General features: G+C 37.5%; 1 long non-coding RNA gene across 1 annotated transcript; it reads left to right on the top strand.

Annotated features, from left to right (window-relative positions):
- The first annotated feature begins 286 nt into the window (after window positions 1-286).
- LOC115417451 (uncharacterized) lies at window positions 287-7,658 on the top strand. The gene is made up of 3 exons (XR_003935166.1): window positions 287-417; window positions 5,693-5,694; window positions 7,648-7,658. It is a non-coding gene; the product is annotated as an uncharacterized LOC115417451 (long non-coding RNA).
- Window positions 7,659-15,896: the final 8,238 nt, after the last annotated feature.

Raw genomic sequence — 15,896 nt, 5'->3', positions numbered from 1 at the left:
TTACCAGGATAATTTTCACTTGTTCTACTGGCAGATTTTTTTTTTTTTTCACTTGAATTAAGCAAAAACAATCTTGAATTAAGCAAAAAAAACAAAAAATCTTGAATTAAGCAAAAAAAAAAAATTCTTGAATTAAGCAAAAAAAAAAAAATTCTTGAATTAAGCAAAAAAAAAAAAAAAATTCTTGAATTAAGCAAAAAAAAAATAAAATAAATAAAAATCTGCCAGTGGATCAAGTGAAAATTATCTTTCACTTGTTCCATTTTCCAGATCTATTGTCTATAAATCAGTTCTTATATCTCACTGAAAAGTTACTCTTCAGGTGATTATGTCTGATTTTAAGTGTGATGAGATATTTGGACTAGAAATGAGAAAAATACACTTGATCAGATTTAGAGTTTTGCAGTGCAGCTCACAGTTTTGCTCAAAATTATACATAAATAATCAAGATTGTAGCTAATAATAATTTTCATTGCTGATTAGTCTGTCGATTTATACTGTTGATTTAATCAATTGTGTTGACAAAAAACATTTCCGAAATTAATGAAAAAGTAGTTCCGAAACCCAAAAGCATCGCCCTAAAATGTGCTGTTTGCTCCACAACCAAATATATTAATTTCCCTCTCACAAAGGAGGCGAGAAACCAGAAAATGTTCAAAATCTGTCCAAGTTGTTTTTTTTTTCATAAACACTACTCAAACCAATTATTGGTGAATGATTTTTTTGTCACCTTTCCAAAGTACTTTTCCAAGCCACATACTGAATATTAACACAATCATCTTTATTTGAAATATATTTGAACAGTGTCAGTCTGCTGAAAAAATCTCATATGTGATAGTTTTAATAGATGAATTTGGATTTGACCTGAAGCTGAAGTTACCAGGTGTTTTTTTCTCATTTCTAGTCCAAATATCTCATCAGACTTAAAATAAGACAGAATCACCTAAAGAGGAACTTTTCAGTGAGATATAAGAACTGATTTTTAGACAATAGATCTGGAAAATCTGATTTTAAGAAATCTTACCAAGATAATTTTCACTTGTTCCATTAGCAGATTTTTTTTTTTTTTTTTTTTTTGCTTAATTCAAGGGTTTTTTTTTTTTTTTTTTCTTAATTCAAGATTTTTGTGCTTAATTCAAGATTTTGCTTCATTCATGCTTCAGTTGCTTGAATTAAGAAAAAAAAAAAAAAATCTTGAATTAAACAAAAAATAATCTGCCAGTGGAACAAGTGTAAATTATCTTGGTAAGATTTCTTGAAATCAGATTTTCTAGATCTATTGTCTATAAATCAGTTCTTATATCTCACTAAAAAGTTACTCTTCAGGTGATTACGTTTGATTTTAAGTGTGATGAGATATTTGGACTAGAAATGAGAAAAATACACTTGATCAGATTTAGAGTTTTGCAGTGCAGTTCACAGTTTTGCTCAAAATTATACATAAATAATCAAGACATAAATATAACATAAATATTTTCATTGCTGATTAGTCTGTCAATTTATATTGTTGATTTAATGAATTGTGTTGACTAAAAACATGTCGAAAATTAATGAAAAAGTAGTTCCGAAACCCAAAAGCATCGCCCTAAAATGTGCTGTTTGCTCCACAACCAAATATATTAATTTCCCTCTCACAAAGGAGGCGAGAAACCAGAAAATGTTCAAAATCTGTCCAAGTTTTTTTTTTTTTTTTCATAAACACTACACAAACCAATTATTGGTGAATGATTTTTTTGTCACCTTTCCAAAGTACTTTTCCAAGCCACATACTGAATATTAACACAATCATCTTTATTTGAAATATATTTGAACAGTGTCAGTCTGCTGAAAAAATCTCATATGTGATAGTTTTAATAGATGAATTTGGATTCGACCTGAAGCTGTGATAGACAACTCTTTAGGGGAAAATAACAGACTGCACTACAACGCGTTAATTTTTCGGTGTTGAGTTTAATTTTTCATCCATGTGCTATAGACACAGCATGGCTCCGTGGTTTCACTGATGAACAGTGGAGCAAACTGTCATCTCCATTTGGCAACTACTCACGAGCTTCACCCAGCTGCATCCTCCAGCACAGGGGAAAGGGGCCCTGCTAACAACACAGGCCTTTATTACCTGGGAAATTAATGATCTGAGAGACTAAGATATAATGGCTGAACCATCTGCAAGAAATCATCCCAGAAAAAGACCTATCCCCTTTTTCCTATCTGTACTAGTTTATTCAGCTATAATTCTTCAGGAGCATTAATCAGTGAGCTAATTCACACTGTTAAAGTCAAGACAGTACACTTAGCAAACATGCCCGCATGATTGATTACCTACAATTAAAACTGACTCAAAGTTATGGTTCGGGATTTGCTTTGAGACTGTTGATGGCGTTCTCTTGCAATTTATAGACGCAAATATAACATTCCGTGAATTTTGTAGATGGGTGCTTCTATGAAACTGGTCCTAAAAACAGGACATGAGGCTAAAAATTCAAACCAGATGTAGACTAATGTTATGAAGCAGGTTTGGGTCTATTTTAAAAAGAAATACTTACCGAGATAAAAGACAAACTATTTTTCAGATAAAACACATTTTTATACTATTTTACATTATATTCAATACCAAAATCTGTATGTAACACGGTCTAAAGGAAAATTACACGCAACTATTTTTTTTTTTTTTTATATCTATTTATTCTGTCACAATTGCATTTTGGGAATTGAACTAATTATTCAAGGCAGAGTGTTTGACAAAAATGAGTGTAGTTGCAAAATCATTTGCGTTTTATATGTGTTTAACTGGGCAGGTTCTGCATGTAACTCAAGTGGACACGATGGGTTACACACAAACCTGGAATGAGACACAGATGGATGAAAAACCCACATGTGTGGATTAGAAAAACCACTAGGATCGACACATTTAACACAGTGTCTTTATTTAGAGTCTATAGAAGACCATTTACACATTTTCACATCTAATGCACTGACACTAGAGAGATTTAATGTCCATATTTGGGTCCTATTTTTGGACCCGGTATTGTAATAAAAATTCATTAATTATGGGATGGCTCAGAGCAAGAGTATGTATTTTTGTGCATTTCTCTGAGGTCATCATTAGGTCCATCCTGGGGGGAAATATGTCTACATGTACCTTTTATTATTGGGTCTAAAAAGCTGGAAAAGTGTCAGATACTAAAATAAACCCAGTTTCATAGAAGCACCCACATGCTTGTTGACTTGGAAAATGCACATTTTTAACTGGTATTGTTCTTTTGACCTTTTGAAAACATGCAGTACAGTGTGAGTTACTGGGAGAATACCGCAGCTCAATGAAGTTGTAGTTGATGTCATTACTGGTGCAGGCCCAGTTTCTATGGAATGGTAGAGCTGGGCGATGGGCGATTGGCTGACGGAGCGTTGGGGAGAACCAATAAGATCACTATTCTGTACGTGTGGAGCTCACACTCACCAATAGTGAGTGAAGAAGCTCCCCTTGTTGCATGGTTTTAGAATGAGCTTTTCTGGCTCCATCTTGGGCTCTGCTGGGTCTCACTATAGTCCACAGTTTCCACAGATTAGAACCTGACTAGACCACAATGCAGAGGCCTCACCAGTATTCCACTTTAACGCTAGATTTTCCCCCTAAACCCCGAGGATTCTGTCGCTGGATTGTGTTGCACTGCCACTGTATGTTCACGCTCTGTTCTCTGAAGGAGGAACTGTGAATGGTGAGGGGAGAAAGGACTTGATGAAAATCAGACATTTTCAACACAGAGCAAAAAAAAAAAGGCCTTTCATAGTGAAATTTGATAGGATTATCCACATGATGACACTGTGGGACGGAGCTTGACTCTCAACTTTGTCCAACTCCATTAAATACCAGCTGAAGCAGGAGTACACGTCTTACCAAGAAAAAACAAAACAAAACAACTTAGATTTTGAAGTGTTAGATAATATATGTTGTTTTAAGAGTTTTCTTATTGTAAGTGCTCATACATCTGCAGATAAGTTTATTTCTAAATCTGACAATCTGAATTCAAGAAATCTTGTCCAGTAAATGCCTTTGCTGCATGGACAGATATTTCACTTGTTTTTTGTACCTTTTTCCTCAGATTTAGTGTTTTTATCTTATTTTTAGACACCCTTTTTTGCAGTGTGTGTTTTCTGAATGTGAAAACCCAATAATTAGGTCCATTTGTCACTAGATTAAATAACGTTATTAAATGAATCAATTCTATTATTGCCTATTAACTATTTAAGCACGGTAATAGATCATCGACTGATTTGAGTCGACTGAAACACATTGATTTGTGCAGACTTGAGCTAACCATCCATTTAGTTGGAAAACTCACTTTCACATCCCAGCTGTCGCATCCTTCAGACCATCCACACCTTTCTCAGCGAGACCACGTTGTCGCTGCTGTTTGTCGGATTCCGTCTTGCAAATGCATCCTCACCTCGGCTGTTTTAATTGATGTTTTAATTGAGCTGTTAGCCCGGCTGCCATTCGGCCGTACTATATACAGTACGTGTCCGCTCGGCTGACAGCGTGCAGAACCAGGAGGTTCCTCATATGAAAAGCTCTGACCTTTCTTTTGTGGTGCAATCAAATGGAGCTGCCTTGGTCCTTGGCTCTGAATAATTAATTCCTCCCCTCCGTAGGAGTGTTTGCTAAACAGTGGGGTCCTCGGCAGTTCACTTTTTCTGCACCACTGCCACTGCACCCTAGGGGAGAGACGAGTGTACACTTTAGTCAGACTTAAGATGTGCCTTTCAGAGAAAAGAGAGGCAGTCAGGAGATATTGGAAGGCGTCTCTTGTCTTTTTCTTTTTTTTCTCCTCAGAGAAACACAAAGAAGGTAGTGAGCAAACTTTGCATAATTCTTTGTAGCTTTTTATGATATTTACAACAGCAGGACTATTTGTTGTAAAAATTAGTTAAAAATGGGAGCCGTTACAGTTTTTTCACCCCCCAATCATTACGGTTGTCACCATAGCAGCGTGTGTTAGTGCTGGTACTGAAATTTTATGAGTATTATTTCGTGCCACCAAAAGAGCCATGACAAAAAAAAAAAAAAAAAAGGTGTTTTTACTTTAGCGCCCCACAGTAACGGTCAGTCCCAGAGCAGGTGGGTTTGCAGACGAGGGGGGCCCTAAACCTCAACTATTTGTTACACTTGCAGACCTCCACACCAATCCCCTGTGAGGAGGTCCTAATGCAACGCCCCCTACTGCATTTGCCTCGTAACAGCGTCATCTCCACCCACCAGTATACACTCTTTCATCATCCGCAGTGGAATAATATATTGTAGGGAGATACTCCTGAGCCGTCCTCCACTGGCAGTGTGTGTGTGTGTGTGTGTGTGTGTGTGTGTCACTTTGATCTCACTGTGAGAGACTGAAGCTCCAGGAGAAATTATCAATGAGATGGGGGGAGCGAGGGGAAAGAGCGAAAGAAAAAGAGTGGCAATGGGAGCAGCACACGGTGGTGTGGGCCGCCGAGCATCTGTGCGTATGTGTTTGAGCGTCAGGGGATTTTAAAACAGCCCATTCAATTAAAAACCATTATTTAATATTTACAACGCGTGGCTTATGAGCTCACAGTAAAAACCATTTTTCAAATAAGTGACACTTTTCTACACTCTTTTATTGTGGAAAAACATGCAGATGCTTTTGTGACAACTTGTTTTGTAAAATAGCCTGAGTCGTGCAAACATATGTGAGTGCAAGGGGGCAGCACAGGACTGAAGACAACACCGCCCCTGCTCAACCTGAACCAAGGCTGCAGTTCAGCCCCAATTTGTCATGAGACTGTTTTTTTTTTTTTTTTACAATGCTCCATAATGTAGCTGCATGAAACCAAGAGAGTTCTGTCATAGAACAAATAATAACCTACTTTTAATATCTGCAGATCAAACGTAACAACAGTGATGCATTTGTCATCGCAGAATGCTGAAATGATGATGCAATTCAAAGTTTACTTCTTCATAAAAATAAAACACGTCATGCTTCTTTCATCTTCAGGAGTAGCTCGTTTCTGCAAATTAAACTGCATTTTTGACAATGTGTTTCAAGCCGTGTGGACGTAAAGCACTGTTTTTGAATTAAGTGTGTACGTGGTCCAATGTTTGAATGAAGTCAAGTGTAGGAAATAATAAATATTTAGTGAAGATCTACTTTAGTAAAATAATTTGGTCAATTTTTACATAGAAACTGTTCTTTCTTTCTTTCTTTCTTTCTGACAAATTTCTCTTCAGAATCAATAAAATTAATCTGACTTGAAATTCACACTCAAATCAAGTTCTCATGTCGGGCAGAGGCAAATGGATTTTCACCTGCAGTCTTTAAAAACTCTCCTTCAACTGTATATTAGTGGCAGAACAGCAGATGAAACAATACAAAAATTATTTTCCTTTCAGAATAAAATGAATGAATGAATGAATGAATGAGAAAATCAGAGCTGTAAAAAAAAATAATCCCCCCCCTCCAAAAAAAAAAAAAAAAAAGAAAAAAAAAATGGAGGGAAAGCACTACTTGGCACATCTGCATATGAAAAATTGCAGTGTAATGAAGAAATATTATCCCACAGAAATGTTATTACCGGTGTAGGGAAGGGATTGTTTTTTCACAGGGAGGCAGATCAGAGATGGTGCTGTGTGTCCTCTGAGATTTTTCTTTTTTTTTTTTTTTTTTTTTTTTTTTTAGTCCTGATCTCATCTGTTTGGCATGAAGGGGGAGCTGTGGCTCCTCCTGTCTGACCAAGGTTACAGCTCCGGGGCTTCACCGCGCGCTTCGCCACATTTTCTCACACTTTTCTGGCCGCGCTGTGCCACATTGATTTAAATGTATCTGTTGAGGGGAAAATAATCAATGCAAATTCCCTGGCAGTGCAGCCAACAAATAAGACATGTCTGATTCATCAAGCGGACATTGCTATAAAGACCAGTCTTTCTCCTTTGTCCCATTTCTCTCCCTCTCTCTCTCTCTCTCTCTCTGGGTCTCTCTCACCTCTGGACCACTTCAACCTTTTTTTTTTGCTCCGTTCACCTTTCTCTGTTTAAAAACTCTTGCCTGAATTAGTGGAGGGAGCTTTATCCCTATAGTACATAAACCTATGGAGTGCAGCATTGACCTAGAATTAAGGTAGGTGCAAATATGATTTTAGACATATTTTTTTCTTGTATTTCTTATGATTTATGTGCATTGTAATAGTGAGTTATTAGAGACAAAAATAATAAATCAGGAAACTGTTATGTTTAATTATAGAAACAGGATTTTCAAGGCGGAATTAAATTAAAATGTTCACATCAAATATTTTTATTTGAGTGTTTATCTTTGCAAAGTTAATCCGAAACATGCCCCAGTTGGTCTTTAACCGCATTATAATAAAAGTAAGTCAACATTTGGAGCAGGAAGGAAGTCTCACCTGACACCTAACCTTAAACATTTTGTTTTGCCTCCAACTCGAACTTGGTCAAACGGTCTGGCTCCTTAACAAGGGCAGGGAGTGTTGTGCAGCCTGTGCCTGTGTATGTAAATTCACTACATGTGTGTGAGAGAAATAAAGGCAGGGGCTATTTGGAAATTCCTGTGTGATGAAAGGGAAAGAATATCCCTCCAAAAATGATTAATGTGGTGTTCAGGTACACAGAAGATTGAGTGATCCTGTCATCACACCATATGGTACCAATTTATTCCGGCAAAGCATAAGGCAAACTCAGTAGAGGAGCTTGCAAGACTGTGCCTCCACCACACTCCAAAAAGAAAACACACACACACACACACTTATACACATGCACTTATACACATACACAATTATACACATACATTATATATGTGTGTGTGTGTGTGTGTGTGTGTGTGTGTGTGTGTGTGTGTGTGTGTTGGAGGAGTGAGTTAATAGTCTGTGTTAGAATTTTCTTTAGTTTAATTTAAAAAGTTGACTGTGGAGCTGCACATTCAGGCCGTCACAGTAATAAAACGCACACCTCTGATTATTGGCATGTTCATTCCAGTCCATTTCTTTATTTTTATGAATGAAAAACGACGTTCTGAACTGTGATGCAGGCTGCAGGATAATGTAAGCATTATGAGATACTGGCAGTGTGTTGGAAGCATTGTCTTCTGTTTTTTTTGTTTCCTCCTCCTCTCATCATCATCATCATCCTTATTGTCAAATAGAAATGCAGTTAAGGGGACAAAAAAATAAAAGCAGAAAATGTTTTGGATCACATCAGAATTTCCTGGGATTTCATTTGGTATTTCTAGTGACTAAAAGTAATTTTTTATTGTTGTGTAATAAAGCCAGGTAGGAGACGGAAATGTATTTTGGATCTGAAAGCTTATTGATTCAGGCTGAGGAGTGGAATTTGACACAGTTTGTTCATCTTTTTTTTTTGTTTTTTTTGTGGAATAATCTGCGGACTAATGCAAAATTGAGTCTAAATAAAATATTTTTAGCAAAATAGTTATTTAATATTCTACATATAAATAATATTTGTATTTTTGCTTGCGAGAATAATCTAGTCGTACTGCGTTTTTGTTTTTTTTTACCCACATATATGACCTTTTTATTGTTTTTAATTATCTAACCGAATGCAGTGGGTGTTGTAGTATTTCAGCAGGCAGCCAAGGCACGGCCTGACATTTTGTGACGTTTTCAAGTGCAGCATCTTTTATTTAAATCACGTGATTTAGTTCTCATCCGCCGAACGCTGCTCACACATACCTTTCACCTATCTGGAGTAATAAACGGAAATGAGTGTTTTTTTGTTTTTTTTTTTTTTTTCATTTTTGTTTGAAAATGCAGATGGCCATTGGCTGAGAGGAAACAGGTTAAGGGAGCTGGACTCCTACCACTTTTCTTTTTCACTACCTTGTTATTTGTGGCCTCACCCCTGCAGGGCATGCTGACAGGAACTGATAAACCTCTTTGTGGGCCAAACTGAATTGGCTTCTATTATCCAAGGTGTGGAGCTGCTCAATGGTGGAAATAAAAGACTTTATCCACTGCCCATCTGCCTACCAGTCACTCTTTGCCCAGTTTTTCAGGATTCCATGAAGCCATGTCCCATTTGTATACACTGTAGCTAGGTCTGAAAAAAAACAAAAAAAACAACAACTAAACAACAACAATGTTAACGTCTTTTGAGAGATGTACATTTTTGCCAAATGCCTCATTTGAATACTGGCCTAATAGCTGCAGCTTTTTGCCATGAAAAATAATTTTCAGCCCAGCCATAAAAAATATTTCAGCCTATGGGTGTAGCTGCAGTTTTATGCCTGTATATTTGGGCATAGCCATGACGCTGAGTAGAGAAATGGGATTTGCTTATAGAGGAACCAAGCCAGATCTCTAATGTTTGACTTCTAATCAAGGAAGTAAAAACCGAGGGAATTTTTAAAAAGTTTCTCTTGTGTCTTTTGGATCTTGAAAAGGCCCTGTCTTTGATTCCACCAGAGCACCGACAGGCTCGGTCGGAAGGATCCTGTTATTGGAATTTAAAATCACAGTTATGTTCAGACAGCATGAAGAAGCATGGCATTCCACAGCGTCGCCCAAATGGCCGTAGACGTCACTTCAGATATCAATTCATTTATTAGCAGAGGACTGAGCGATACTGTATTCCAAATCAGTCTTTTCTGTGTCCTTCATGTCACCATTAGCATTCATCTAATACTGTACCCCATGTCACTGGAGCTACTCCACATCCACACACAGTCTTTCTACCGTATACTACTAACACTGTCTTCTTTTAAGTTGTATTCAGGCTTAATGCCAGCATTAAATGGATGTAATGCTGCATTGATTTTCTACAATCTGTTCGTTTTGCTCCGATCTCCTAGCCTTTTTGGAAGCATTTTATATTGTATTCCTTAGTCTTGAATTTGTTTTCTTTCTGCACTGTTTTGCAGATACAATCAAATATAGCCAGATTTATTTTAACGTTTCTGATAAAGAAACAGTTTTTTCGCATAGTGCTGAAAGAAAGGATCTTATAATGCTACAAAAATAAACAGGCATTCGGAGTTTCAAACGCAAGCTTCCATGTGAGAGTGATATGGTGGCATAGTCATTCAATTTTAATAAAGCATTGTAAATAATTAGACAAATATGTAATGCGGGCCAGAAGAAAGCAGCTGCTTGTAATTTGGGGGCACTTATATGAGGCACATATACAAATGGATTCTGAGTATGGGTCTAAACACCAAGGAAGTGTGGGATTCCCACTGACACACATACTCTGCCGTTGCATTTCCTCCCACGTCTGAAAATGTGTGAAATTCTATTTGTGATTATCAGGCTCTCTGAACTGCATTATTTCTATTTATATATTAAAAAAAAAAAAAAAAAAGGCCAATGAACGATATAAGATATGGACACATGTGGGAGCCTTAAGGCTGACACATGTTTAAGTAATTTACTGCCTGTTATATGTACAGAAGAAACACTGGATAAGTGACTGGTGTATGATGGGTAGTTAGGCTGTTTTTTTTTTTTTTTGTTTGTTTTTTTGCATTTTTTCCCCTTGTGGTTTGGAAGCAATGTGACAGCATTACAGTCAAATAAACGTCGTGCAGCATATTCAAATATGAAAATATCTTTGATATTAGGACCAGATTCAGGTTTTTCTTAAGTCACTGCATGAGTTTTTTTTTTTTTTTTTTTTTTGACTTGTCATTTATGAGTATTACATTATAACTCAAATGTTGGACTCACCTTGAAATGACATAACCATCTATATATCAAAAGTACTCTGGATGTCTAATTGTTCATCTGAAGTGGATGAACATAGCATTGAATTAAAGCCAACTGTCTGTTAAGTCAATCATCATTTAAGGAAAATTTAAAGAAATGTAAGCACACAGCCAAAAAGTCACTCTCCAAATGAATCTGGAGACTCCTTATTTTAAGTGTGGAAACATTATAGCTACTGCCACGTATAGGAGACACTCTTTTTGGGATGAAGCTGTCTCTAAAACCTGTTTTAATTTGTGCCCTGACAGTCCAGTATTTCATCTGTCACAGCTCTGCTTCAACACATTACACTAACTGAAGTTTTCAACCAATTTCCCATACTGAACTCAAAAGTTATTGCACTTTGCTATATAGTGCTAAGATTAATTAACATTACTTTTTTTTTTATTTACTGTATGATATTAGATCTTCTAAAAGGAAAGCTTTATAGCTTATATAAGCTTTTATATCTAGAATCTATTTTATAAGTTTGCTTATTGAATGTCACTTTGAATTGATGTGGAGGAAAAAATATAGAAACGTCTGGTGAAATGTCAGCTTGTTCAAGGTGGCTGGAACCAGTTACGCTCACTTAATATTAGCATCAATCGACTGGTTTAAGAAATACAGATGACACAGATCCAAATCCTCGAGAGGAGAGGGTTAGGCTCTGTGACAGGGAATCTCTCCCCCAAGCCAAGTGTATAATGACTCTGTTTGCATGGGGAATGGAACAAATACAGCCAAAGATGGATGTCTAGTTTACTGTAGCGCTATCTGTGGAGTTTTTGGACTGCTTTAAGCAAGTTATCAAAGCCATCTGTTTGGGCCTACGGGCCGAGGCTGATTAATATAGCCATGAAAAAAATGTCACAAAGGAGCTGCAATGTTGCAGCTACCGACTTCAGATATTCTTAAAATTTAAGCTAAGGATTGAAAGAATACTACAACAGTTCTGATGCCAGTAGCTCACCAAGGTAGCATCGACAGACATGACTCCAGGTCATACTGTCAAGTCTCATTTAACAGACGGATACAACGTTCTGAAGACATCCCCTTGGTGTGATTGGAGGGTCATCTGTGTCGAGTATCCTTCGGCCTCTATGAGAGAGCTGCTGGGAGGGGTGTGTGTGGATCTGTAAGGAGGTAAATGATGACATTTTGGGTTGAAAAGATTGACATGACTGAAAAACGAGGCAAAAATGGCCCTAAGCCGAGAAAGCAGAAGGAATTCTTAATATTTATTTCCAGATAAATAAGCAACTCGACACAAATAAAGTGTTGTTAAAGGAATTTGACTCATTATGTGGAATTTAAGTTTCCACAAAGTTACGTTTAGTTAGCAATCAGTGAATTACCACATCAGTTATAGTGAGCAATTTTAAAACAGCTTTCATCTTATTAGCATTTAGATGGGCATGCTAAATTGGATATTGCACAGGACACAGTGTAAAAGCAACACCCAATTCATTGACTCTGTGCTAAGCACTCACAAATACATCAATAAAAACAATCACGAGTAGTCCTACACTGCCCATCCTTGCCATTTGAATTATTTCAATTCAATTTAACTGCTGTGTCCCACCCTCTCAAGCACCACAACAACATTCCAAAGTGCTCAGTGACTTTCTATTTTCGACTAATAATCCAGAAAACAGACTTCCCTTTCAGACCAGTAAGCTAAGCGTCATTGATAGTTAAAGGAAGACATTAGCATGAGTCGGTGGTTAATGACATTGTTTAATGGTGTGTTCACTTTGTTAATATGGCTGACAACACAGACACATTATGCTCTCAACTTTGAGTTGTTGGGAGTTCAATATGAAGAGTCACTTTCAGGGATAAGTTCACAAATTTTCAAATCGTTTGTCAGATGGCTTCTTGCCCTGAGGCAGTATAGAGCAGGTGAAGCGCTGATTGGGAAAAAGAAAAAAGAAAAGTACAAAGTATGAGGTGAATTTCACAGAATGCTTTTAAATGCCCACCAACGGAGGCATAATGATGGATACAGAAGCAAGAAAGTGATGTTTTGAATGATAGCTAACATAAAACCTTTTAATTGGAGGTTTCAAGGAAGTGAATAATGACCCTTTTCTCTCAATTTTGATGGTGCATTTCATCAATGGGGCGAGCGGTGCTATTGTTGAGAGCTGACAGTTTTTCCACCCTGGGTTTTAAAAGGAAAAACATGTGAGGGTGTGGACTCTTTTCTCCAGTGGACCCATGTGACACAGAAACACTCATGGAGAGCTCTGATCCTACACTGAACCTCCGACAAAGCTCCAGTAATTAGTATAATCTCTGTAGGATGCATTCACTCCTCATAGTTAATTATAACAAATTCCTGATCCGTGAGTATGTGGGGACTAAATGTTCTAATCGCAACACGAAAATAGACGTGTCTGACGCAGGTGGCTTCATTGACGAACCCTGAGCCTTAGGTGGTCAATGCCAGAGCTGAACCTTCCTGTCTGTCTGTGCTGGGGGGGGGGGGGTCATTTTTTGTACCTATACATCTCTCACTTGTCGCTTTTCCATTGACCCTCAAATTGCACGAGTATAACTTGCGATAAAAATTTGCCAAATGGAAAAAAGACAATTTCGCCAAAGCTCTTGTTTTTAGATCAAAAGTTTTTGTGCTTCCAAGAGGTGGTTTTTTGGGAAAGAGAAATTGGTATATCATGCAAAACTACAATGGAAAGAACTTTTTGCATCACGTGAAAAAAAAAACCCAAATGTTGATGGATGTTACAACAATAGAAGAAGAAGAGTTTTAAAACAAACATGTCACAGTATGTGTGGACACACGAGGAAACCCAATCATTTCAGAATTTCGTACGGGTTAGAGGGGTAACGAGCGTTCTAGATTCAAAACAACGGATATTTATGTTCGTCACCATGTTTGTGGAATAACTTCTACTGACATCTCAAGATAATAAATAAACAAATCATCGCATTTGTGATTTAGTGGAAAATCTGACAGTATGCATTTTTGTCTTTTCGACATTTAGTAAATATGGGTAAAGTTTTGCGCAATTGTCCAATGGAAAAGTGACTTGTGAACCTCCGACAAAGCTCCAGTAATTAGTATAATCTATGTAGGATGCATTCACTCCTCATAGTTAATTATACCAAATTCCTGATCCGTGAGTATGTGGGGACTAAATGTTCCAATTGCAACACAAATATAAATAATATCTGATGTAAGTGGCTTCATTGACGAACCCTGAGCCTTACATGGTCAATGCCAGAGCTGAACCTTCTTGTCTGTCTGTGCTCGGGGGGTAGGGGGGACATATATTTTTGTACCTATACATCTCTCACTGGTCGCTTTTCCATTGACCCTCAAATTGCACGAATATAACTTACGATAAAAATGTGCCTAATGGAAAAATGACAATTTTGCAGAAACTCTTGTTTTTCGATGAAAAGTTCTTGTAGTTCGAAAAGGTGGTTTTTCAGGTGTAGAGAAATTGGTATATCATGCAAAACTGCAATGGAAAGAACTTTTTGCGCAACTAGTCACATAAACAAAAAAACCCGAGGAAAGAAGAGTTTTAAAACAAATATGGCACCGGATGTGTGGACACACGAGGAAACCCGATCATTTCATTTTGTTCGTTTTCGCTTATGCATTTGGCAGACGCTTTTTTCCAAAGTGACTTACAGGGGAAAACCAATCAAATCACTCAGTCAATCAAATTTTATTTATGTAGCTCCAGATCACAACAAAAAAGTTATCTCATGACACTTTATGTATAGAGTTGGTCAAAACCAGACTCTAAGCCAATTTACAGAAACCCAACAGAATCATTTGTAAATGTAGTACGAGATAGAGGGGTAACGAGCATTCTAGATTCAAAACAACACATTTATGTTCGTCGCCATGTGTATGGAATGACTTCTACTGACATCTCATGATAATAAATAAACAAATCATCGTATTTGTGATTTAATGGAAAAATCTACGTTACGCACTTCTGTGTTTTTTCGACATTTAGCAAATATGGGTAAAGTTTTGCGTAGATGTCCAATGGAAAGATGACTAGTGAACCTTCAAGATAGCTCCAGTAATTAGTACACAGGAAATTTGCCTGAGTAAAATGAACTCAAATTGAAGGAGATGTTACTCTACTCAGATAACAATTGGTCCCCCTCTAAAAAGAGTAAAAGTTACTCTTTGGGTAGAGCTCTTCAGACTCAATATAGAGCCAAATTTACTCTTTTTGAGGAAAATACTTTTGACTCTGGAAAAAATGCTCAGTTTTCCTGTGTATAATCTCTGTAGGATGCATTCACCTGTAACAAATTTGTCATCCGTGAGTATGTGAGGACCAAATGTTCCAATCGCAACACGAAAATAGACGTGTCTGTCGCAAGCGGTTTCATTGATGAACCCTGAGCCGTACGTGGTCAATGCCAGAGCTGAACCTTCTTGTCTGTGCTCAGGGGGGGTGATCATTTTTTGTATCTATACATCTGTCATTTTGGGATTTTAGACTCAAGTGCACACTCCCTTTCTTTGAAAACCCCTTTCATTGCATTCACGACCCCCCCCCCCCCCCCCCCCCCCCCCCCACCACCACCACCACCACCACCACCACCACCATCACCATCACCATCACCTTAAAAAGCATGATGCACTCAACCTTGAGAATGTATCAATAATTCAAACACATCATCCTCTCATGATGTTGCTGTCTGAAATTGGGGAGACTGTGTCTGAGGGATAATATTGTACTCTGTCACATCTGACTGGCTGTCACCTGCTTCGGCATGGCTGCACCCCTGCTAATAAATGCGGAGTCAAAGCAAGCACGTTTTCATGATTTGGAGTACAGTAACTGCTGCCCCTCAGAAGAAACTGGATATTCAGGTCCTACAATGTTCAGCTGGTGAATTGCTGGCATCTGCATACACTGCTGGACCAGTTTTTCATAGAAAATTGGTTCTAAAATTGGTCCCGATCCTGTTTTCTGTCCCTTTTTTGCCCCCCTTATTGGGTATCTGTCAATCCATCATCAAAGCCATTACCATCAAAAATATTTCAAAACCTTCCTTAAACCACAGTGCAGTCTTACATAAATATTAATAAAGCAATGAAATTATATACAGCATCAGCGTGTCTCACTTGTATAGAATTCTTTCGCAGATTTTTGACAGGCTTTCAT

Source organism: Sphaeramia orbicularis, chromosome 4 (genome assembly GCF_902148855.1).
Source record: "Sphaeramia orbicularis chromosome 4, fSphaOr1.1, whole genome shotgun sequence".
Lineage (NCBI taxonomy): Eukaryota > Metazoa > Chordata > Actinopteri > Kurtiformes > Apogonidae > Sphaeramia > Sphaeramia orbicularis.
This window is presented reverse-complemented; position numbering and strand designations above follow the sequence as displayed.